Genomic DNA, 22,870 nt, shown 5'->3' with positions numbered 1-22,870 from the left:
GGAAGCTTCGGGTCCTCCACCGTCAGGGCCCGAGACTGGGGGCCCGGGGCCAGGTTTGGGGCCGTGAGGCCGCATGTAGGAAATCGAAGCAGGGGTGAGGGGTCCGGTGCCGTGTCACATGTATACGCCCGGCGTACTGATCAGAGGCTCAAAGCCACGGTTAGGGGTTTGGGGGCCCGGGGCAGCGATTGGGCGTCCAGGGCCGGGTCGGGAGGTACGGGGCGCACTTTTTTGCCGGGGGCAGCGATTATGGGTTCAGGGTACAGGAATTCTGGCAACAGGTGCTTGCCAGAGCCTCGTTACGCAGAGGCCCGGGGCTCCGGCCTGGGTGTGGGGTGCAGAGGTGTGTGAGCGAGGGGTGACCCGTGTATGTGCATGGGGAGCAAAGGGGACCCATGGGCCTCGTGGGGCTCCCGTGCGGCTGTTTCTGAAGCTGAGGTGGGATGGGGAACGAGGGCTTCCCCACTCATCGCTATAGACCCCACCTCAAGGCAGGCCGCCGCTCGGATTTGGGGACTGGTCCTGTCCTTAGGCCCTGCTGTGCCCAGGAGGAAATGTTGAAACGGACACAAAACATGGAATTCTCCCAGCTCTTGCTCAGTCCCTTGGGGATTTGTACCTACTTTGGGTTTGTTTTAAAACCGTATCCTTCAGCGCGTTGCGGGCCCTAGTCTAGAATTCCGGGACGTGGTGACCATGCAAGCTGACCCAGCTACAGGCATCTTGAAGAGGGGACAGAGGAGCTCATCTCTTTTACTTACTCTTTTGTGTAGTTTGAGGTTTCCATACGAAGTATGTAATTCATGGTTTGGGTGATCAACTTGCTTTAAAAGCCAATTTCTAAATGGGAATTCCAAACGTGTTTAGAATAGTGTCAGATCACAGCTGGAAGAATTTTGGAGGCGGGGTGGCGTCTTTGGGCTTCACCCAGGTCAATAAGCGGGGGCGGGGGGTTGTTCACCATTGAGGAAACCGAGGCTCGCCCGGCGGCGCACCCCTGCCCCGCCCAGGCCTCTCCCGATAAACCATCCCCCTCCTCCCGACTCCTTTGTCTCTAGCTCCTCCCACCATTGCCCCCCCCCCCCGGAACAATCTGGAAGCTCCTTAGGTTGTAAGCAAACTTGATTGACAACTCCCTCCACTTCCTAGTCTCTAGAGAAACCCAGCTTTTCCAGCTACAGGGTTCTCCACTGGGGCTGGAGACCCTTCAGGAGGCACTGAAATCGACGCAGGGCGTCCTGACTAGCGTTAAAACAGGCAAAATAGACTGGAAACTACCAGCCACGTGGTGAGGGTAGATGGGGGTTGTTAGCATTCGCTGGGGTGCGTTGTAAAACGTGTTTCTGGCCCCAGCTGTGTGTGGAAGCTCCCGGCGGCCCGGGTTTTCCCTGCGGCCTGGGCTGGGGGCGGGCGGGGGGGAGGAAGAGGAGAGGGAGCGGGGGAGGGGAGATGGGGTGGTAGCGCTGAAGTTTCGTTGTCGCCACTGCCACTGGCAGCCGCGCAAGGGCTCCCCTCCTGAAGCCCGGCAGCCGCCGTCCTGTTCTCCTGACTCGGAGGCCCGGCCGGCTTCTTTCCACTCCACTCGGGCCACTGCCCGGGAGGTGTAAGCGTTCTTGTAGATGAGCCGTTCAAAGCCCCGGCTGTGAAATTCTCGGTTTCTGGAGCTTTCTCCCCTCCTCCAGAGGCCGCTTGGGGAGCCAGGGTTTCCCAGCAAGCTCCGGCCTTAACACCCTTCCTCCAAATCCTCTTGCGCTCCGGCTCTCCCCTGCCTGCCTGCCTGCCTGCCGACCTCTCGTTTTGGTCTTGTCCCTCCTGACGCCTGGGACCGGTTCCACACCAACCGCCGGTGCCCTCCCGACCCCTCTGCTTGGTTACACCAGCAGCACGCTGGGGTTTCCCTCTCCCCCGCTGATCCTCTGTCCCCTCTTCAGACTCGTCCCCTGCCCCTGGCCTTTTCGCTGGCCCTCTTCCAGCTCCAGACCCGGGTGCTGACCTCACTTCCCCGACCTACCTGGCTTTCTTCCAGGGCTCACTAGCCAGATGACTATCCCACCACCTTCTAGAACCCCAGGCATCCCCGCAGGGGACCTGGCGTGGTCCCTGCCACTTCTATCTCCTAGATAGCTCTTGAGTCCGTCCACTTTCCTCCATCCTCGTCCCCCATCCCTCCCCCAGTGCGTGGAAGCCGCTCACCTGGAAGCCCTCTGTAGCCACCAGACTGCTTCCTGCCTCTGCTCTGGTGTGTCTCCACCGCTCACCTGGAAGCCCTCTGTAGCCACCAGACTGCTTGCTGCCTCCGCTCTGGTGTGTCTCTGCTCTGTAGCTGGGGCGAGCTCTGAGAGCCCAGATCCGGCCCCGTCAGTCCCCTCCTGCACACACTCCCCAGACACTGGCTGACACCCCGTCACTCCAGAGAGAAAGCTCCTCACCCAGGCCTGCCGGGCCTTGCAGGGTGCCCCTGCCGGCCCACCGGTGCTCAGTTCCCACTGTGCTCCCCATCGCTCTCCTTTTAAACCTCACTCCACAAGCTGCCCCCACAGGGCTGTGCATACACCCTTCCTTCCACCTGAAACACCGTTGCCTCTCAGTGTTCTAGTGGACCTTCCGCAAGAATTTCCTTAGGGACCCCTGCGCACCCCCATCTCACCTTTCTACCAGGCCCCGCCCATCCCCTGATGTAAATAGGTCCTCAGGTGTGGGGCCCCTTCCCTCCAGGCGTGGGCACTGCTGAGCCCTCCAACCCTGCCCTCCACTCTCACTTCTCCTTTTGCACCCAGCCATCTCCTGCTTCCTCAACGCTCTTCTAATGAATCTCCAAGTCCTGCAGGTGTAGCTCCTAAATATTTGTTGAACTCATCCCAAAGTGATCTTGCTGTCAGGAATCTGACCATTTTTCTCTACCATTTGAAACCTTTCAGTGTCTCTCCATTGATAAAGTGGGACACAAGGCACGGACCCTGGATGCAGGTGTCCCAGATTCAAATCCCAGCTCTGCCACTGCCTATCTGCGTGACACAGGCAAGTCACCTACTCCCTCTGTGCCTTAGGTTCAGCGTCCGAAAAATGGGTATGAAAGTGTCTTCCTCATAGGGTTGTTATGAGGCCTAAATTAGCACATTCTGTTTTTGGAAATGGCCCAAGACAGGGCCTGGCACACAGTAACTGCTGTATGCATGTTTATTAAAGTAAAATTTTCTGATTTTCCTTTTGATTTCTTCTTTGACCCATGGATAATTTATAAATGTGTTAGTTTCCAAATATTTGGAGGTTTTCCAGATATCTTTTTTGTTATTTTTTTTTTTTTTTTGGCTGTGTTGGGTCTTTGTTTCTGCACACGGGCTTTCTCTAATTGCGGCAAGCGGGGGCTACTTTTCATTGTGCTGCGAGGGCTGCTCATTGTGGTGGCTTCCCTTGTTGTGGAGCATGGGCTCTAGGCACACAGGCTCTAGGCACGCGGGCTCAGTAGTTGTGGCTCGTGGGCTCTAGAGCGCAGGCTCAGTAGTCGTGGTGCACGGGTTTAGTTGCTCCACGGCATGTGGGATCTTCCCAGACCAGGGCTCGAACCCGTGTCCCCTGCATTGGCAGGCGGATTCTTAACCACTGCGCCACCAGGGAAGCCCTTGTTATTGATTTCTAATATTTAATTCCACTGTGGTCAGAGAACATAGTTTGCATGATTTGAATCCTTTTAATTTATTGGTTTATGGCCCAGATTATGGTCTATCTTGGTAAATGTTCTCTACGCAAAATAATTATGCTGAGGGAAAGATGCCAGTCGTTTACATAAAATTTTAGGAAACGCAAACTGTAGTGACAGCGGATCAGTTGTTGCCTGGGTGAATGGGGCCGACAGGAGCAGGAGGGAGGGATTTGGCACGAGGAAACTTTTAGTTGCGGCATGTGGGATCTAGTTCCCTGACCAGGGATCGAACCCAGGTGCCCTGCATCCGGAGCGCAGAGTCTTAGCAACTGGACCACCGGGGAAGTCCCTTGGTATGAGGAAACTTTAGGTGATGAATCTGATCACTATCTCGATTGCAGGAGTGATTTCGCAGGTGTTTGCCTATCTCAAAACATATCAAATTGTACTTTAAACATGTGCATTTTATTCCATGTCAATTATATCTCATAAAGCTGTTTTTTAAAAAATTGATGTGTAGCAATGACCTTGGAGAAGTGTTTACAATCAAATTATAACTATATTGGAAAATCCATACTTTGGAAGAAGGTACAGTTGACTGGGAGCAGGATGTCTGTTATAGCACAGTCTGCAGTTGGCTGTGTGACTTTGAGCAAGCTATGCAACCTCTCTGTGCTTAGGTTGTCTCATCTCTACAACAGGGATGTGGGAGGATGCCCCGAGCTAATCCCCAGGAAACCTTAGCGCCTGGCACGCAGTGAGTGCTCAGAGGATTGGGGCACTGTTGTTCCCTTGACGGAGAGCAGGGAGACAGGGTGACCGTACTGGCAGCCACAGAAGCACCAGGATGGTGTCCTGCGCTCGTGACTATCTGCTGGGCTTGGGCTCAAGCTTGAGAGGGAAGGGAGGGCTGAGAGTAGAGCCCCAAAGGCGGTGATGAATGCTGCGAGCAAGGGAAGGGGGCCAGCCCTCTGTTTCTGGCCATATGTGTTTTAGAGTCAGCTCTAAGGTAGATTTCCACAGAGCAAACCGGTTTTCCTGTTGACTATAAAATTGGGGATACTTTGGTACCAAAATTTTATTTCTTCTGGCAAATTTTAACCCATCCTTCAAAGCCCACGTTGGGCAGCCTCTCCTGGAAGTCTGGGAGGGGGCAGGTTGCTTCCTGATCAGCTCGCCACATGCTGTCACCAGAAGAGGGGACAGCGAACACTCCCTCCCCCTGCTGTCCCACCGTTGTCAGCACTGAGTGTGGCCGGAAAAAACTGCCAATTTCGATAGAGGAAATGGTGTCTTGTTTAATGAGCACCATTCATTTAATGCCTGTTTACTGACAGCCCGTGTGCAGGCCCTGGGACACACGGGGCGGGAGTCGGGTCGCTACCCTCGTGGTGGAGGCACGCGTGCATCCAGCATCACGTTGACCCGTGGATTTATAAGCTGCCGCGGGCTGGCACGGTGCGGGCCCCACCGGAGGCTTCCCTGAAAGCTGAGGAGGGCGGGCGTTAGCCCCTGGGCTAGGGGGGCACCCAGGAGAAGGAGAAGGAACAGTGCTTGCAAAAGCGAAATCTAGAAGGATTACTAGGAGTCAGTGGGGAAGAGGGAGAGGGCAAGGCGGAAAAGCAAGTGGAGGTGGGAAGAGCCCTTCCGTGTGATGGGGGGAGGGGGACACAGCAGCGTGAGGCAGGGGATGGCATATCGTGCAGTGCACTGAGCCAGGGGACTCGAAATGTGGCCCGAGGACCATGGCAGGTATCAGAGGCCTTCCCAGGGGCCCGGTCAGACCTGTGTCCACTCCGACCACGGTGCAGGTGAAGGTCTGGACCAGTGAGCCCCAAGGAGGGCCTGCACCTGCAGACCTGGTGGGTGGAGAAGGGGCAGGCGTGGGAGAGACCAGGAGCGCGAGGTGACAGCCTGGGTGACGTGAAGGAGCCCCGCGGCGTCCTGTGTGTGTGTGGGGGGGGGGGGGGGGGCTGCAGTCAGCATGGGGCAGCAGGTGACCGGCTCAGTGTCACCATGTTGGGCGCAAACATTTATGAGGCATCCAAGAGGATGGGCGTCCAGTAAACGGGACGCTGGGAATGTGAGCAAGAACACGGTGGAAGGGCCGGCCAGGCAGGAACGGAAGTGGACGTGTGTGGACAGCAGCAGGACTTCCTGAAGACCAGTCTCAGTGCAGCCGTGGAGCTGGGAGGGGGTGAGAGAGGGGTCTGGGGTCAGGGGCTGCACCTGCGGGGGTGTGTAGGTGTGTGTGCGCGCGTGCGCATGCCTGCGGTGTGGGGTGTGGCCGAGGGAGGGGTGTGGCCGAGGGAGAGGGGTGTGGCCGAGGGAGAGGGGTGGGGGCCTCTCCCTCCCTGTCCCACGCCCAGCCCTCATGGTCTCCCTCCCGAGCCTGCCCCGCCCCGAGTCAGGCAGAGGACAGGTGTGTGCTGCGCCCCCGGGCAAGGCACACGGAGCTGGAGAATCCCGGGCCGCACCTTCAGGAGCTTACATTCTAGTGGGGGGCGGGGAGATGGACCATAGGCATGCGTACGAGTTCAGGCCTGTCCTCGGGTCCTAAAGGAACCAGCGGTCCTGGGCAGGAACGCAGACTGCTTCCCGGAAGCACTGCCACCTTCCCTTGAATTCACCTTCCAACCTTCTGAGTCATCGTTGGCTCATCCCTCAGCCCCACATTCTGACAGCTGCCAAGTCTGTGGGAGCTCTTCCCCACCTCCTCGTCACCTGGCCACCTTCAGCTGCCTCTCCCTGGGTTTATCTGGTCTGCATTCCTGTTTCACCCGCCCACCTCCCGGTGCAGAAATGTCCCTGGGCTCCCTAGACACTGAGCCAGAGTCCTGTCTAGGTGTTCAAACCCCAGGCCCCGCTGCCCAGCTCATCCTACTCCTGGGCCCCTCACTCCTCCAGCCACTCACTCTGTCACGTCAGCCCACATCCTGATCTCGGTGCTCTCAGCTCTGAGACCCAGAACGCTGGCTGCAGACACGCACCCGTCACGCCGACTGTCGGAGGCTGGGGCACCGCTACCGCCAACCCTGATCAGGTGAGCTGGAATTTAAGAAGAATATGGAAGAGAGTCAGATACAGAGGGAGGAAGGACAGAACGTGAAAGCGTGGTGGTGGTTTCTGGCTTTGTTCCAGCCTCCCTCCTCCCTTCTCTGGCCCCTCCCAGCCTCCCGGGCAGCAGAATGACCCCAGAGCAGGGGATCCAACACACCCTGGTGTGGGTGATGGTGATGGCAGGGCCCGTCACCCTTTCGTTCATTCTCTGGACAGAGGTTATCACAGACTTTAAGGTCTGGCGCTGATCTACTGTCCCCGACCCTGCTGTCCACTGTCAGCTGTTTCCCAGACACACCTGGAACCTCAGGGCAGTTCCTCCTCCGGGACACCCTTCTCTCTTCCAGGCAACACTTGTAGGAGCTCAGCGCAGCTCGGCAATCACCTCCTCCAGCCCTCCTTCTGTCTGGGTGCCTCTTCCACAGCTCGAGCCCACGGGGACGAACTGAAATTAGACTCTGTCTTTCTCATCTCTTTATCCCCCAAACCCAGCTCACAACCGGGCACAGAGCAGGTGGCCATCTACCATCTTTGTGCAGAAGGGGTAACTGAGTGTTGCAAGGAACCGGGTAGGAACCCTCCGTCCATAGGCAGATTAGCCTTTGGTGCCATCTACCGGCCAGGTGATTGGTTGTGTCTGGGGCCTCCAACTGGAGATGGATTTGATGTTTAGGAATTTCATTTTTCTTTATTTCTCATGAACTGGAGAGTTAGGAAAGAGAGAATTATGTGAGTTGCAGTCTAGATCACCATCATTTCTTTTTTTTTTTGGCCATGCCACGCGTCTTGCGGGATCTTAGTTCCCCGACCAGGGATTGAACCCGGGCCCTCGGCAGTGAAAGTGCCGAGTCCTAACCACTGGACAACCAGGGAATTCCCTAGATCACCATCATTAATGTCTCACCCTGGAGAGTTCGTGGCAAAGCTTCCAGTCTTCCACTGAGTAGGAATGAAACTAACTGTGAGAAAAGAGGAGGCAACTTTTTTAAACTAAAAAAAATTATATATATATATACACGCATATTGTATTAAATTATATATAATTTGTATATATATGTATTTCACCACTAAAACCCCATACATGAAGAAAGACCGGAGGATAGAAAAATGCCAACTTCAAATCGAATCTTCTGAGTCTTAAGATGGAGTTAGGGGTGTGTCCAGCCCTCCCTGGGCTTCTCTGCCTCCCTGACATCTCCTGGGATCCCCGGGTGGTGGCCCTAAAGCGGGGCCGGTGGGGGCAGCTCTGCCCTCCCCGTTCCCTTCTCCGTCTCGGCTAACACAAGGGCAGAGGCCTTTAGGCTGAGACCCACCCAAGGGCAGCCTCTTGTTCAGCCAGTGGAAGAGCAGACCCAGCTGCCCTGACAGGTGCCCAGAGGGGCTGATGATCTTCAGACGCCCCGGGGTGAGGTGAGGTGGGTCAGAAGCTGAGACGGGGTGGGGGAACGAGCAGGTGTGATGTCCCTGGCTGGCCTAAGAGCTGACAGTTCCTTTCCAGCTGCACTGAGCCCGGGGTCACCTGGCTGTCAGTTAGGACTCTGCCCATGTGGCCCAGGTGGTGGGCAGCTTGGTCTGGCCATGAATGGGGTCGTCGTTTTTGGCACTGACTCCCCATGAGGGGGTCCCTACCAGGCCCTCCACAACGAGGTGATCCTGTTGCTTCTCCCCTCTGCTCCCCACTCACCTCAAAACCCTGCAATGAAGGGTTCCCCTCCCCGCCCCAGACTCCTGCCGGTTCGCACCTCTGCACCTCTGCACCTGTGCCATTGCTCCTGCCTCTCTCTCCTAGTCCTGCCTGGAAAACGCCCACTCCTCATCGTTACCTCTTCCCTGCCCAGTGAGAGGTGGTGTCTGCCTCTCTGTCCCTCCCCTTTTCCTCCTGTGCTGACTTTGGGGCAAGTCTCTTTAAGTCTCAGTTTCCTCATCTGGAAAAGGGGGGCAGAGATGGGACAGTTAGAGCAGGTTCCATCTGTCCTCATATGGTTCTAAATTCTTTCACTCAAAGCAGATCAACTGGGGCACAAGTGTGTTACTACATAGAACCGAGCAGTGAATGAGCTACTGGAAAATTCCACACTTTGCAAACACCCTCTACCTTCTCTGAAGTTAGGGCAGACAAGCGTGTGTAAATGTGTTACTGAACAACTGTGTCCCAATGAATATGTTATGACAAATACTGTGCTGAGTTCACAGTTCAAGTTGCTACTGGATGTATAATAAGAACCTTTTAATTTCTAAGCTACGTCACAATGCAGTATTCTGAGCAGCACGCCGACAACATGCTGCCTGTAAATTCCGAACCCTTCCAACAACTTGGCATTTCATTTAAAAATACAGGATAAGTAAATCCACCCAACACGACATTTCAGTCAACGTTCAATCTCATTATCCAAATTAAAATAACTAGGGAATTAAAGCTGACAAGTGTATGAAGGGGCTGGTGAAGAATTTCGTGCTCTAGAAACCCCAGGGTGTTCTTAGGGGCGGGAAGCCGGCCGGTCGTGATCACCGCTGTGCCCACCACCCCGCCGTGGATTAGCAACCTGCCCCTGTGTTCTCAGAGGCCTTGGTGTTCCTGTCATTAATGCTATCTCGTCTAATCTCTTTTTTTAAAAAAAATCTATAAATAAAATTATAATTTAAAAATTCCCCCTTTAAAACCAGAAGGGTTGGCAAGCCTCCCAAAGTTTTTCCTTTTTTAGGGAGGATGGCAGCAGTGAGGGGCATTAAACTCAGTGAATTCTCTCAGGATGCTGATCTATCGTGTAGATATATATATATATTAGCTAGAGAGAGTATAGTATTAGCAGCCATGTAGGGCCACCCTGCTGAATGTTATTCGACATCACCGATCATGTTTTTAATTTTTTTTAATGAGCTTTATTTTTTAATTTTTTTTTGGCTGTGCCACGCAGCTTGTGGGATCTTAGTTCCCTGACCGGGGATTGAACACACACCCTCGGCAGTGAGAGCGCCAAGTCCTAACCACTGGACCACCAGGGAATTCCCCACCAATCATGTTGAAGTGCTCTGTTTTACCATGTGTGTGTGCGTGTGTGTGTGTGTGTCCTTAAAAGATGGATGTGTTTGAACATAAATAAATGGTTATCACATGTATTCTGTGACTTTTTTTTTTGCTCAACACTGCTTGTTCATATTGACTCGAATAACCGTAGTTATTTGTTTTTCCCGTCGTATAATATTCCACCGCACGACTGTACTACAGTTTGTAAATCTGTTCTGTTGGTAAACATTTGGGCTATTTCCAGATTTTTGCTATTACAAGCAGTGCTGCTGTGGATATTCCAGTAACATTTCCATGTTTCATTGGGTATTGAACTCTTCAGTTTTAGTCAATATAGCCAAATTGTTTTCAAAACAATGTTGTCAGTCGACACTCCAGCAGAGTCCCCGTTGCTCTGCATCATCAGTAACACTTGCTGTGACATAGTAAAGATTGTTTTCCAACCTGGTGGGTGTGCAGTGGCCTCTCACTGTGATCTTAATTTGCATTTCCTAGATTAGTAATCATATCTTTTCATGTCTTTACTGGCCACGGATTTGAATCCCTGCTCCATGGCTCATTTTGACCTCGGGGTCAAGTCCAAACTCCTCGGCACAGCCTGCCAGGCCCTGCCTTCATTCCGCCACCCACCTCCGGCCAGCAGCACTCTCGTCTCAGGATCCGTCACTCCAACCACCTCCCCTCCCCGCACCCCCCACTCCCCAGCGCTTTCCCTCCGTGGGCAGGTGCTCCAGAGCCACCTCTTCTGGGAGCCCAGGGAATTGGATGCCTTTCTGCTCCTTCCCAGTACTTTTCTCATGTGCACTCTAGCCCTGTACTGCGTGTCAGGTGCACTCAGGCAGGGACCTGGCACCCTCTTGGGCACCGCTTGGACCCTAGCAGGCCCTGAGGTGACGCTAGTGCAGCGAAGGGAGAATGGGCAGACAAGGGAATGAACAGCGACGATAGCGACAACGTTTTCCATTCTGTGGCCCTCACCCCTCACCAAGGGTGGCGTGGATGGCTGGTGAGCTACCTGGAAGTGTTTAGGGCAGGAATTTTAAACCTTAGTCCCCTTACCCTGAACAATACAAACAGTACACGTGGCTGGCTCCCTTGAGGTGGGGATCTCTCCCGCGGGAGCCTGGTGAGCCAGAGAGTGGGACGGGGGTGTGCTCCCAGAGACAGACAGACTGGGCAGCGGATCCAGACACACGCCCGACACCCAGGGGGCAGTTCGGCCTCTTTTGGGTCCGAGTGAACAAGCACCCCACGGGCGGCACGAACACCGTCTTCCTGACTTCCAAACCAAACACGGCAGAGACGAGAGCAGCCAGCTCCTGGTAAAGGCAGAGCCCAGCGGGGGCGGAGCCAGGGTTTTGCCAGGTGTCAGGAGGAGAAGTGTTCAAGCCAACACGACAGCAGCAGCCGCAACGCTAACACCTGGAAGCGGACCCGGGGATCGGCCAGCAAGTCACCCCGACACGGGTGGGGGGGGCAACGAAGCCGGTGAGAGAGGCTCTGCAGGAGGGAACCCCCAAATGAGGACAGATACCTCGAACACACACGTGCCGAGCACCTGCTACCTGCCAGGACCTGAGGGGGGCACAGGATGAACTTGGACCTGCCCCAGTAGGACACGCCCGGCTTCCTTAGACTTGTCCTGTCACTGTCAAGGGGATTGACATATGCGGCATGTTCTCGTCCTGCTTCGAAAGCCAACTTGGGGACCAGAAAGGTGGACAGAGTCAGAGGAAAGGGAGCTGGGTGACCTCGAGGACGTTCACCTCATCCCCAACTCCCGTTCCTGAGGAAGGCGGCACGTCTGCCGTTGGTGCTGGACAGGCTAGAGGGCCTGCAGCAAAACCGGAACTTTGTGCTTATTTTTCCAGGCTCCACCCAGCAGCACCGTTCCGACAATGCAGGCGAGCTGAACTGGAGCGTCTGAAGCTCTGGTTGGGTTGCACAGTTGGTGGCTCGGGGGACAGTCCCCCTGGAAACCCCCCTGGGAGGGCGTCTGTTTGTAGATGTGTGCAGTGGGTTTTCCTCCAGCCTGGAACTGGTGTTGGTTCTTCCTTGAGCACCAGATGGGGTGGTTAATTTGATTTTAGGGGCCAATTTGTATGAAAAACAAGGCTGTTTGCTCACTGGAACCATGTGAGGGCACAGGCAATGGTGACCAGGGCATATGGACACAGCGGTGGGCACGATTCCTGCACTGGTTACATGGCTGTGTGTGTGTGTGTGTAAGCTAAATGCATGAATGACATGACTTCTGTAAATCACAAACTTCTGTCCTCTGTATTGACAGGCCCTGGAACCAAAAACCTGGGTTCACATTCAGGCTCTATCACATACTTGCCTTGTGATGGTTTCTCCTCATCAGCCAAATGGGAATGATAATACCTACTTCCTGTGATTATTTTGTATAATTTTTTAAAAATTAATTTATTTATTTTTGGCTGTGTTGGGTCTTTGTTGCTGCGTGCGGGCTTTCTCTAGTTGCGGCGAGCGGGGGCTACTCTTCGTTGTGGTGCGCGGGCTTCTCATTGCAGTGGCTTCTCTTGTTGCGGAGCACAGGCTCTAGGCCCGCGGGCTCAGTAGTTGTGGCTCGCTGGCTCTAGAGCGCAGGCTCAGTAGTTGTGGAGCACGGACTTAGTTGCTCAGTGGAATGTGGGATCTTCCCGGACAAGGCTCGAACCCCTGTCCCCTGCACTGGCAGGCAGATTATTAACCATGGGAAACGCCTGGTACATAGTAAGTGCTCAGGAAGTGGGAGATGATTTTGACTTGTCATCATGTCTCAGCAGCAGCGCTAGAACTAGAGACCAGTGGCACAGCAGCCTGGAAGATGGTCACCCACCAGCATGGTGGATGCTGTTTCTGTCCCCTGGGTGTTTTTTCCATCCCCTTCCTCTGGTGTCAGTACCTTTGTTCCTTTGGGGCATGCTCCTATCCCATCCTAACCTGTGACTCTGGACACACTGATTGGTTCAGGACAGGATTCAATTAAAATCGGACCAATCAGACCTTTCTAACTAGAATTGCTGGGAAGAAGCTTATTTTCCATTCAGATTCAAGGTTATACGGATGGATGTGAGTCTGGGATGTTGAGGCCATAAGTCTGGCATCATGGGGAGTGAATGTCACCAGGATGGTGAGAAGATTTCAAGATCCAGGCGTGGAATCAAGCTCCCCACCCCCTGCACCTCCCATGGTTCGGCTTTTTCATTTAGGCCACTGAGAGTCGGGATCCTGTTAGTTGCACCCAAAGAGTTTGACTGGTACATCACGTAAGCATCTTCCAGCATTCTCAGGAAGGAAGACCTCAGAAGAAGAGAGCATTTCCTTTCTTAGGTAGAGCCCAGAGTGTCTTCCAAATTGAAGAGATGGAAACATATTTGCTCATGAGCAGGACTCCTGGGTCACATAAGAACCTAAATTAATGACTGTTAAATGCTACTTACATTCACTGGCAGACACTCTTGGTTGTCTAATCAGTTATTTCCAACCACCTCTCCCTTGACAGCTCTCACTATGAAGGCTGGAAAGCTGTACTTGCTTTCCCTGCCCCTAAGCAGTTAGAGGGGTCATGTGACCCGGTCCCAGCCAATAAGATGTAAGCAGAAGTCTGTTACTGGTGAGGGTGGTGGTGGAGGGCTGTGGTTTAATGGCTTGATATTTTCCCTTTCATTATAAGTTGCCTCAAATAATTTTTGGCAGTTGGCAGAAGTATAAAAATAATGAAAAAGCTAAATGGATTTTCTATTATAAAATTTTCTAGTTTTTTTTCTTTCTGGATAAGAAAGAATTTCAAACATTTTAAAATAATTTATTTATAAGGTAGATGAATAGAGAATAGGCATTGCTAAATGCCTGATGTTCCTTCCAAGAGACAAGAGATTTCATTCAACCTTCATTCAACACACACTGATCTAGATCTGGAGAGTCCAGGGTCCACAAGACTCATTTCCTGGTCTTGGGAACTCACTGTTGGGGAGACAGACATGAGAAGAGGTAATTGTACGCCCCGACATAAGTGTAATGATAAAACTAGGCTCAGGGTGTGATGGGAGCACAGTGAGGGCCAGAGGAGGCTTCCCGATGGCTAATGACACCTGAGCTGAGTCACAAGGAAGAGAGGGATTAGGGCGGAGGAAGGGCACGCCAGGTGGAGGGGACCACGTGTGCAAAGGTGTGAGGGGAGAAGCAGTGTGGCAAGAGCAGCTGGGAGGCAGGGAGCCACGTGGGGAGGAGGGCCCGTGGAAGAGGCAGGCCCAGATCTGGAAGGCCCGGGGCTGAACGGAGGGAAGTGATCTCCAGCCTGCAGGAAACAGCAGGCCATTTGGAGATTTGTGTTCTTGGCGGCTTGGTGGGATTAGGATTCAAGGGTCCCAAGCCTGGGCGCACGGAGACAATTAGAAAGCTGTAACAAGGGTCCAAGCAGAGAAGGGAGAGTTCCGTGAACTAGGCGCCTGGCATGCGAGTCATTACATCACATCCGTGCACAGGCCGCGCCGAGTCTGCCTTCTCCAGTTCCTTGCTCAGAAGCAGCCCTCGGATCAATGATTCCTGACCTCTAAAAGCCTCCACCCGAACAACTGTTCAACCCCTCCTGGAAGATTTTTGCTATTTTTATAGCAAAGAATAGCAAAATTCATTTCGATCAAAGTATTTCATTAGCTTTCGACCTTCAGGGAGCAGAAAAGAGCCACCATTTAATCAAGAACCTTTTATTCTGTCACCTACTATCAAGTAGGGAGCTTCTTTAAAAAGACATCCTGATTATAAATCATGAATAATCATGATGAAGGCGAGGAGAGGGAAGCAGTAGTGGAGATCAGCGCGCCAGCCCCAGCTCCCTGCTGAGCTCATTTTTTGAGAGGACGGACAAAATACAAATGAAGGAGAGCATCACCAGAGATGGATCCTGGGAAATGACACAATCCCCAGAAACAGTGTCAGGAAGTGCTGCGGTTTGCCAGAAACCCTGAGGAAAACAAAAAGGTCTTTAAGGTTATTCTTAGAGCAAGAAGAACAAAGAAGGGATAGATCCACTGATGAGGGGACGATACCAAGTAGAGTGATGCTGAGAGAAGGCAGAAATAGCTTCAGGGACAGAAAAGCTGCTGCCTTATGCAGTGATTTCGGCAAAGCATAGGCCATTTCCCCTGATGAGCTCAGCCCTTTAAGAGGGCCTGGGGATGAGGACTCTGGCAGCTCCAGTGCTGCAGGCGGGGGTGGGGACAGTAGTTCAGGTTCTCATAGTTCCATGGGGAAGGACTTCAGCTTCAAGAACTATAAGGAATTCCTAACCTTTGGGAGGTGTTTGTGGCTGCTGTCACAAATGATCACAACTTGGTGGCATGAACAGAAATTTATAGAGGCCAGAAGTCCGATACCAAGGTGTTGGCAGGACCTCACTCCCTCCTGAAGCTCTAGGGGAGGGGCTTCCCTGGTGGCGCAGTGGTTAAGAATCCTCCTGCCAATGCAGGGGACATGGGTTCGAGCTCTGGTCCGGGAAGATCCCACATGCCACGGAGCAACAAAGCCCGTGTGCCACAACTACTGAACCTGAGCTCTAGAGCCCGCGAGCCACAACTGCTGAGCCCGCGTGCCACAACTACTGAAGCCCTCGCGCCTAGAGCCCGTGCTCCGCAACAAGAGGAGCCACCACGATGAGAAGTCCGCGCACCGCGACAAAGAGTAGCCCCCGCTCGCCGCAACTACAGAAAGCCTGTGCGCAGCAACAAAGACCAAACACAGCCAAAAATAATAATAATAATAATAAACTAAAAAAAAAAAACAAAACTCTAGGGGAGGATCCCCCTGCCTCTTCCAGCCTTTGGTGGCTCCAGGTGTCCTTGGCTTGTGACCGCATCACTCCAATCTCTGCCTCCAACTGCAAGTGGCTTCTCCTCTGCGTCTGAGTGGCTCTCCTCTGTGTGTCTCCTTAAGGACACTTGTCATTGGATTTAGGATAATCCCAGATGATCTCATCTTAAAATCCTTAACTTAATTAATCTACAGAGACCTTTTTTCCAAATGAGGTGACATTCACAGGTTTCAGGGATTAGGATGTGGACAAATATCTTTTGGGGGTCACTATACAACCCACTTCAGGATCATAAGCCACTGTCAGAATCTGATGAGAGCTAATGAGCCCTGAACTGGGTCAGGTTCCTGGAAGCAGGGCCTGAGTCAGGGGTTCTTGTACAAGTGATTTTTGGAGGGAGTGCTCCAAGGAGAAAGAGAGTGAGGGACGCAGGCTAGGGCAGGGGAGAAGGGCTAAGCCAGAAGGTGGTCTCAGCGGGAGATGAGCTCAGCCTGACCTCAGGAGATGCCCTGGAGCATGAGCTGCACTACACAGGTGTTCCCACCTTGAGGCCAGGGGGTGGCCTTTGATCCCCCAAGGCAGTCAGTTTCCCCTGGTGGGGGCAGGTATAGGCCCTCTGGCTTGGGGCTCCCTTTTGGTCAAGGAACATTCATCAAAGAAGGGGGAAGCTGTGACTAACAGCCAATACTTATAGCAGCCCTGGGTTGTGGGTTAAAGGGATCCGGTCAAAGTACCCACAACACCTACTATAGACTCTCTAGAAAAATATCTCACACACACACACACACACACACACACACACACACACACACACACACACACACACACACCCTGTTCCATTTCAGGGACTTCACAGATCCTCAGAAGCCATGGCCTGCAGGTTTAGGACCCCTGACTGCTCACCTAACACTTCTGGTCTCTCACCCCACCCTGCACCTTTTCCTCTTCTCTTAGAGGACATGACTGGTGATGTTTTGGAGGAGAACTGAACACTCTCAAATCAATCCTCTTATGATCACCTATCTGCAGATCGCACGTATCCTGGCCGGCTCTATGCCCCAGGGAGGGGTCTGCCACGGTCCCACCAGACTGGGGCAGGGTGGGTAAAATGAATTAAAAAGCAATTTGAACTCAAAGGGAAGTGTCTTTGGCCACAGATGTAAAACCCTTCTTTCTAATCAGCTTTTCAGTAATAAAGCTAATAGCTTAATCACCACCTGTCCAACTCTTGTGTCTCTCAAGTAGTTCTGAACTCAGGCAGGGAAGTGAGAGGTTCTTCACAAAGCTCCTGAGACTGTAACTCACCCCCTAAAAGACAGGGCTGCTCCAAGTGTGATCTGTGGACTGGCTACCAGACCACAAGCTCTTCCCTGACTGCTCGCCCCAGGACGGACTCAGCACGCCGCTCCCTTGATAAAGCTGGCTACAAAAGAAAGTCAGCTGAACTCAACCCTGTGCGCAGGAATGAAGACGGTTTGCATTCTGGTGCAAGCTCTTCTCGTAGACCAGCACCTTGACCAGCACCGCTGTAACCAACCACTGGCAAAGCCGGGATGGCTGAACCCAGGCTGCCCGATGGGACGGGTGGGAACTATTTGAAGGGCTCTCATCTGAAGCTGGAGGACAGGACGACGAGCAGAAGTTAAAGAGAAGCAAAATAACGTGATGGTGACAAAAATTATGAAAGGATAAATGTTCAGAGCCTTCGCTGCTGCTGCTGCATGGTCAGCTTGGATCCTGGAGGCCCGATCAGGGCGACGCAGAGGCTCCCTCCTGGGGAAGCAAGGGCTGCCTGGGGAAGCACCTAGCGGTACCTGTGGGAAAGAAGAAGGAACGGAGAGGAAAGAAGGGGAGGCAGTCGAAAGAGAAGTCCCGGGCTTCCCTGGTGGCTCAGTGGTTAAGAATCCGCCTGCCAATGCAGGGGACACGGGTTCGAGCCCTGGTCCGGGAAGATCCCACATGCCGCGGAGCAACTAAGCCCGTGTGCCACAACTACTGAGCCTGCACTCTAGAACCCGCGAGCCACAACTACTGAGCCCACACGTCACAACTACCGAGCCTGTGCTGCACAACAGGAGAGGCCACCACAATGAAAAGCCCCACGTACCACAGCCAGGAGTAGCCCCCGCTTGCTGCAACTAGAGAGAGCCCGCGCGCAGCAACGAAGTCCCAACGCAGCCAAAGCTAAAAATAAATAAAATAAGATAAATTAGAAAAGAAAAAAAAGAAAGAGAAGTCCCCTGGTCTAGATGTGGGAGTGCGTTCTTGATTGGGAGTCGAATGGGGGGTTTGGCGTGTTTTGGGGAAGAGTTACCATTAACAGGGGAGGTGGACCTACCACAAAGGGTCCCTCACTTGCACGGGCCCCCTTGGACGGGCCTAGCAATGTGCTCACATTTTTGTAAGTCTTGAAAAATTAAGCTACTTCACCGCAAATGGTTCAGACCACTCTTCCTGCTCCATTTCCACTGACACCCTCCTCCCCCTGCTGGAGAGCTACACTTGGTTTGGGTTCCTGGGCGGGGCGGATATGACTGGGTCTCTTCTCTGTGCAGTCAGCTGTCACTAGCTTGCCCAGCAAGTCAAGGGTGCAGGACCAGCAGTTTCAAGGAGATGGGAAGGTATCCTACGGTGCCTGGCAACGGAAGTGCGTGCGAAGTGGGAGAGAAGCAAGGTTTGAAATACATGAAGCCAGGAGTTAGCTGGTGAAAATTCTTCCAGTTACCAGAGGTGTGAGATGTAAAAGGAGGATTCAGTTCTCATCAGTGCCTGGTCAGAACAGACCAGGCACTGATTAGGGATATACTCTGGAATGCAGTGGACACGATTATAAACACATCACACATTTTTTTTTCTGTTTTGATAAGAAATACATGAAATAGACTTGATCCAAAATCCTGTGTCCTCTCCAAGAACCAGTAGCAATACCTCAAATAGCCAACTACACCCACGTGTGACGTCATGTGTTTTCTACATCCCAGTCAATTGGAATGCAAACTGGCGTATCTGATGTATCTTATCCTAGTGAAGTTTGGCATGCAAAACTGTACCAGAAGCAGCAACACAGCACAGAAACAAGTGTCCCTGTGACAAGGCTCCCACACATTTTCATCAATAAGTCAACGTATGAAGTATAAGAACCTTTGATTATGACAATGGGGGGCCATACAACACAGAAGTGGAAGCCCATTTGAACTGTTATTCGTATGTGTTAATGTCAGATGAATTTTGTATATTCTTTCTGAATTATTGATCACACCAAAATTCAGATATGACGAGAAAGAGGTAAACTAGTGGACGTGAAACACAAAATGAAAGAAGATGAACAGAAAGTTTGGAACATTAAAAAGTGTCATTATATAACAACTAAAATTTCTTATGGTCAAAATCATGAAGATAAGGAGAAGAATCATGACAGCCAAGAAAAATAGATAATGAACCTTAAAGCAGTAGAGATGAGGAAGATTATGAGAATCAGGACATTCCCAGATAGGAAATAAAAGAGCAGAAGGAAGATGGACTAATAAAGAAAACGTTTGTACGTTCGATTGAAGATCAGCAGCAGCTTTCTTTAGATGAATTTGTTGACTTCAATAAGTACCATAATCTTTCATTATGGTCTATTACAATGAGCAACCATGCTTTTTAATTTGGCAATTATACTTCTTAATTTTCAAAAGCTCTTTTTTTACACCTAGTGTTTTTTTAAATTTTATTTTATTATTTTTTATACAGCAGGTTCTTACTATTTATTTTATACATATTAGTGTATATATGTCAATCCCAATCTCCCAATTCATCCCACCACCACCCCTGCCCTGCTCTCCCCGCTTGATGTCCATACGTTTGTTCTCTACATCTGTGTCTCTATTTCTGCCTTGCAAACTGGTTCATCTGTACCATTCTTTGGAGTAATGTCTACTTAGGTCTTCTGCCCATTTTTTGATTGGGCTTTTTTAAATATTGAGCTGCATGAGCTGTTTATATATTTTGGAGATTAATCCTTTTTCTGCTGATTTGTTTGCAAATATTTTCTCCCATTCTGAGGGTTGTCTTTTCATTCCACCTAGGTTTTTGACCTGAGCCATTTTGTGGGTGGTTGTGCTGCTGTTTATGGAGATACCAAAGACTGGGGAAGAGTAAATTTAGGGGTAAAATCAAGAGTTCTGTATTGTTCGACATCTGGAAAAGGAATAGGTAGCACTATTGAATTATAGGTCATTCATCCACTACTAGGTTGTCAACTAGCGCACTAGCTTTCTGTGGCTTTCATGATCTTTTATGCTCCTCCTGTCTTTTTTTTTTCTTTTTCCTTTTGGGTCACGCCACACGGGATCTTTAGTTCCCTGACCAGGGATCGAACAAGTACCCACTGCAGTGGAAGCACGGAGTCTTAACCACTGAACCACCAAGCAAGTCCAATGCTCCTCCTGTCTTAAAGCTACCTCTGGAAGGCCATGTGCAGCTCAGATCCCCCTTCAAGAAAGGACTAGCTGCCCAGATGCAAGGAGTGTGCTTAGCTGACCAGCTCCAGCTTTTTCTCCTTCAGGGTCCATCTCAGCTTTCCAGCTGAGGTCATGCTCTCTTCAGGGCATCTCCCAGCCAATGACTGACCAGGACACTCTCTTTCCTGGGCAGTCCCTAGTCAATGACTGGGCCAGGGGGCAGCACGAGGGCCTAGCCATTTCCCCTGGCGCAGGACTTCTTTATGAAGCAGTCTTTGCTCTGGAGCTCCCTGCTGGGCCAGCAGATATTTTGCCAGGTCTGCACTTCTGCCCTGTTGTCTGATGGCTCCCCCCTCACATGTGTTATTCTTTTTTTTCTTCTTAAAAAATATTTTATTTATGTATTTATTTATTTGGTTGTGCCAGGTCTTAGTTGAGGCCAGCCGGCTCCTTAGTTGTGGCATGTGAACTCTGAGTTGCGGCATGCATGTGGGATCTAGTCCCTGACCAGGGATTGAACCCCAGTGCCCTGCATTGGGAGCTGAGTCTTAACCACTGCACCACCAGGGAAGAACCCCTCACAGGTGTTATTCTTCAGTAAATCTGTACTCCTAACTCCATCTTAGCATCTGCTTCTTGGAGAACCCAACCTGTAACACTATTTGAGACAAAATACAGTCTCAGTTTTCAGCTGTGTGCCATGTATTAGGAAGATCACATGAAAGGTTAACTTGGAGTATGTATTAGTCAGATACTGACACAATAATGCTGTGTAACAAACAACCACAGAAGCTCGGCAGTATAAACAACAAGCATTTATTTCTTGCCTACACATGTGAGAGTTAGCTAGGGCAGCTCTGTTTCACGTGTCTCATTCTGGGATCTGGGCTGAAATTATAACAGGGAAGCTCTTTTCATGGCAGAATACCAGAGTGTAAGAGAGCAAGCCCAAATGCCCATGCACAAGCACATTTCATGCCTTTGCTCACATCACGTTCACTAGCATTGACCAAAGCTAGGTCACATGGCCAAATCCAAAATGAAGGGGTAAAGAAAAACTTGACCACCCTGAGGTCACGGCAGAGGGTTTGGATGTATACTCCTCCTCCTCCAGAAGACCAATAGTTCACCTACTGCCAATAATAGTCATATCAAGTCAGTATAAGACTTGACATAACCATACATAGTCAGCTCATACTTCCAGGTTACACAGCCTTTCTGTAAGACTGTTAGTGTTCACTTGCAGGGTTTTCTCGGCTTTAAGGATAACTGAGGATTTCTGGGGGAGTCCTGAAGATTATTCAGATTAAAATGGCTTTCTGAATGTGCAAAGGCAAAATCTAATGCTTCTTTATTACCAGTGTCATATAAAGATTGAGAATGCTTCTTGGTTCACTGAACTCCGATTAACATGCTTGGTGGAATATATACCGTGAATCTGTCTTGCTGTTAAGTAGCTCTTTCAGGAATATATATGTACAGGCAGACCTCAGAGATATTGCGGGTTTGGTTCCAGACCACCGCAATAAAGCAACTATTGCAATAAAGTGAGTCACACGAATTTTTAAATTTCCTAGTGCATATAAAAGTTATATTTACACTATCTTGTAGTCTATTAAGTGTGCAATAAATAGCATTATGTCTAAGAAATGTACGTACCTTAATTTAAAAATACTTTATTTCTAAAAAATGCTAACCATCATCTGAGCCTTTAGGGAGTCATGGTAGTCACATCAAAGATCACTGATCACAGGTCACCATAACAAATAATAATGAAAAAGTTTGAAATATTGTGAGGATTAGCAAAATGTGACACAGAGACACAAAGTGAGCAAATGTTGTTGGAAAAATGGCATGGATAGACTTGCTGGATGCAGGGTTGCCACAAACCTTCGATTTGTAAAAAAATGCTGTATCTGTGAAGCACAATAAAGCAAAGCTCAATAAAATGAGGGTGTGTGTGTGTGTGTGTGTGTGTACTTAAATCACATTACTGAGGTATGTTTGACGTAGAGAATACTGTACTTATTGAACGGGTACAACTTGATGTTTGTTTCAGGATGTTGATGGTAGGCTTGATCTACTGTCAGTATGAAAATGTAGACCTCTAAGCTCTCATCTTCTGATGTTCCTGAATCTGATCTCCTGCACAGATCACAAACACCTATCTTGAATCCTTGATTTCCAACTTTATGGAATAGGGTTATTAGAATATTGCAGAATTCTCAGAACTTGTTACTGCTTTCATAGCTCTTATTACAACCTAAAATTATTTTTAATTTTTTCAAAGTAATATATAGTTTAAAAATAAAATTGTGGGGACGTCCCTGGTGGCGCAGTGGTTAAGAATCTGCCTGCCAATGCAGGGGACATGGGTTCGAGCCCTGGTCCAGGAAGATCCCACATGCCATGGAGCAACTAAGCCCATGCACCACAACTACTGAGCCTGCGCTCTAGAGCCCGTGAGCCACAACTACTGAGCCCGTGCACCATAACTAGTGAAGCCTGTGCACCTAGAGCCCGTGCTCTGCAACAAGAGAAGCCACCATAATGAGAAGCCTGCGCACTGCAACAAAGAGTAGCAACTAGAGAAAGCCCTCGCACAGCAACAAAGACCCAATGCAGCCAAAAACAAACAAATAAATAAATAAATATAAAATTGTGAACTTATTTACAAAACAGAAGCAGATTTATAGATATTGAAAACAAACTTATGGTTACCAAAGGGGAAACGTCGGGGGGAGGGATAAATCAGGAGCTTGGAATGAACACACGCACACTACTATGTATAAGCTAGATGAGCACCGGGGAACTACTACATAGCACAGGGAACTCTACCCAATATTCTGTGATAACCTATATGAGAAAAGAATCTAAAAAAGAAT

General features: G+C 50.7%; 1 long non-coding RNA gene across 1 annotated transcript in view; it reads right to left on the bottom strand.

Annotated features, from left to right (window-relative positions):
- Positions 1-6,623: 6,623 nt before the first annotated feature.
- LOC137767460 (uncharacterized) overlaps positions 6,624-22,870 on the bottom strand; it is a 36,744-nt gene continuing 20,497 nt past the window's right edge. Inside the window, exons 2-3 of the long non-coding RNA XR_011074530.1 lie at positions 6,999-7,402; positions 6,624-6,688 (exon numbers count right to left, since the gene is read on the bottom strand). This is a non-coding gene — a long non-coding RNA (uncharacterized lncRNA). The remainder of the gene's footprint in view (positions 6,689-6,998; positions 7,403-22,870) is intronic.

The sequence above is a fragment of the Eschrichtius robustus genome, chromosome 1 (genome assembly GCF_028021215.1).
Source record: "Eschrichtius robustus isolate mEscRob2 chromosome 1, mEscRob2.pri, whole genome shotgun sequence".
Classification (NCBI taxonomy): domain Eukaryota; kingdom Metazoa; phylum Chordata; class Mammalia; order Artiodactyla; family Eschrichtiidae; genus Eschrichtius; species Eschrichtius robustus.
The sequence above is the reverse complement of the archived record's forward strand: the minus strand, read 5'-3'. Positions and strand labels throughout refer to the sequence as shown.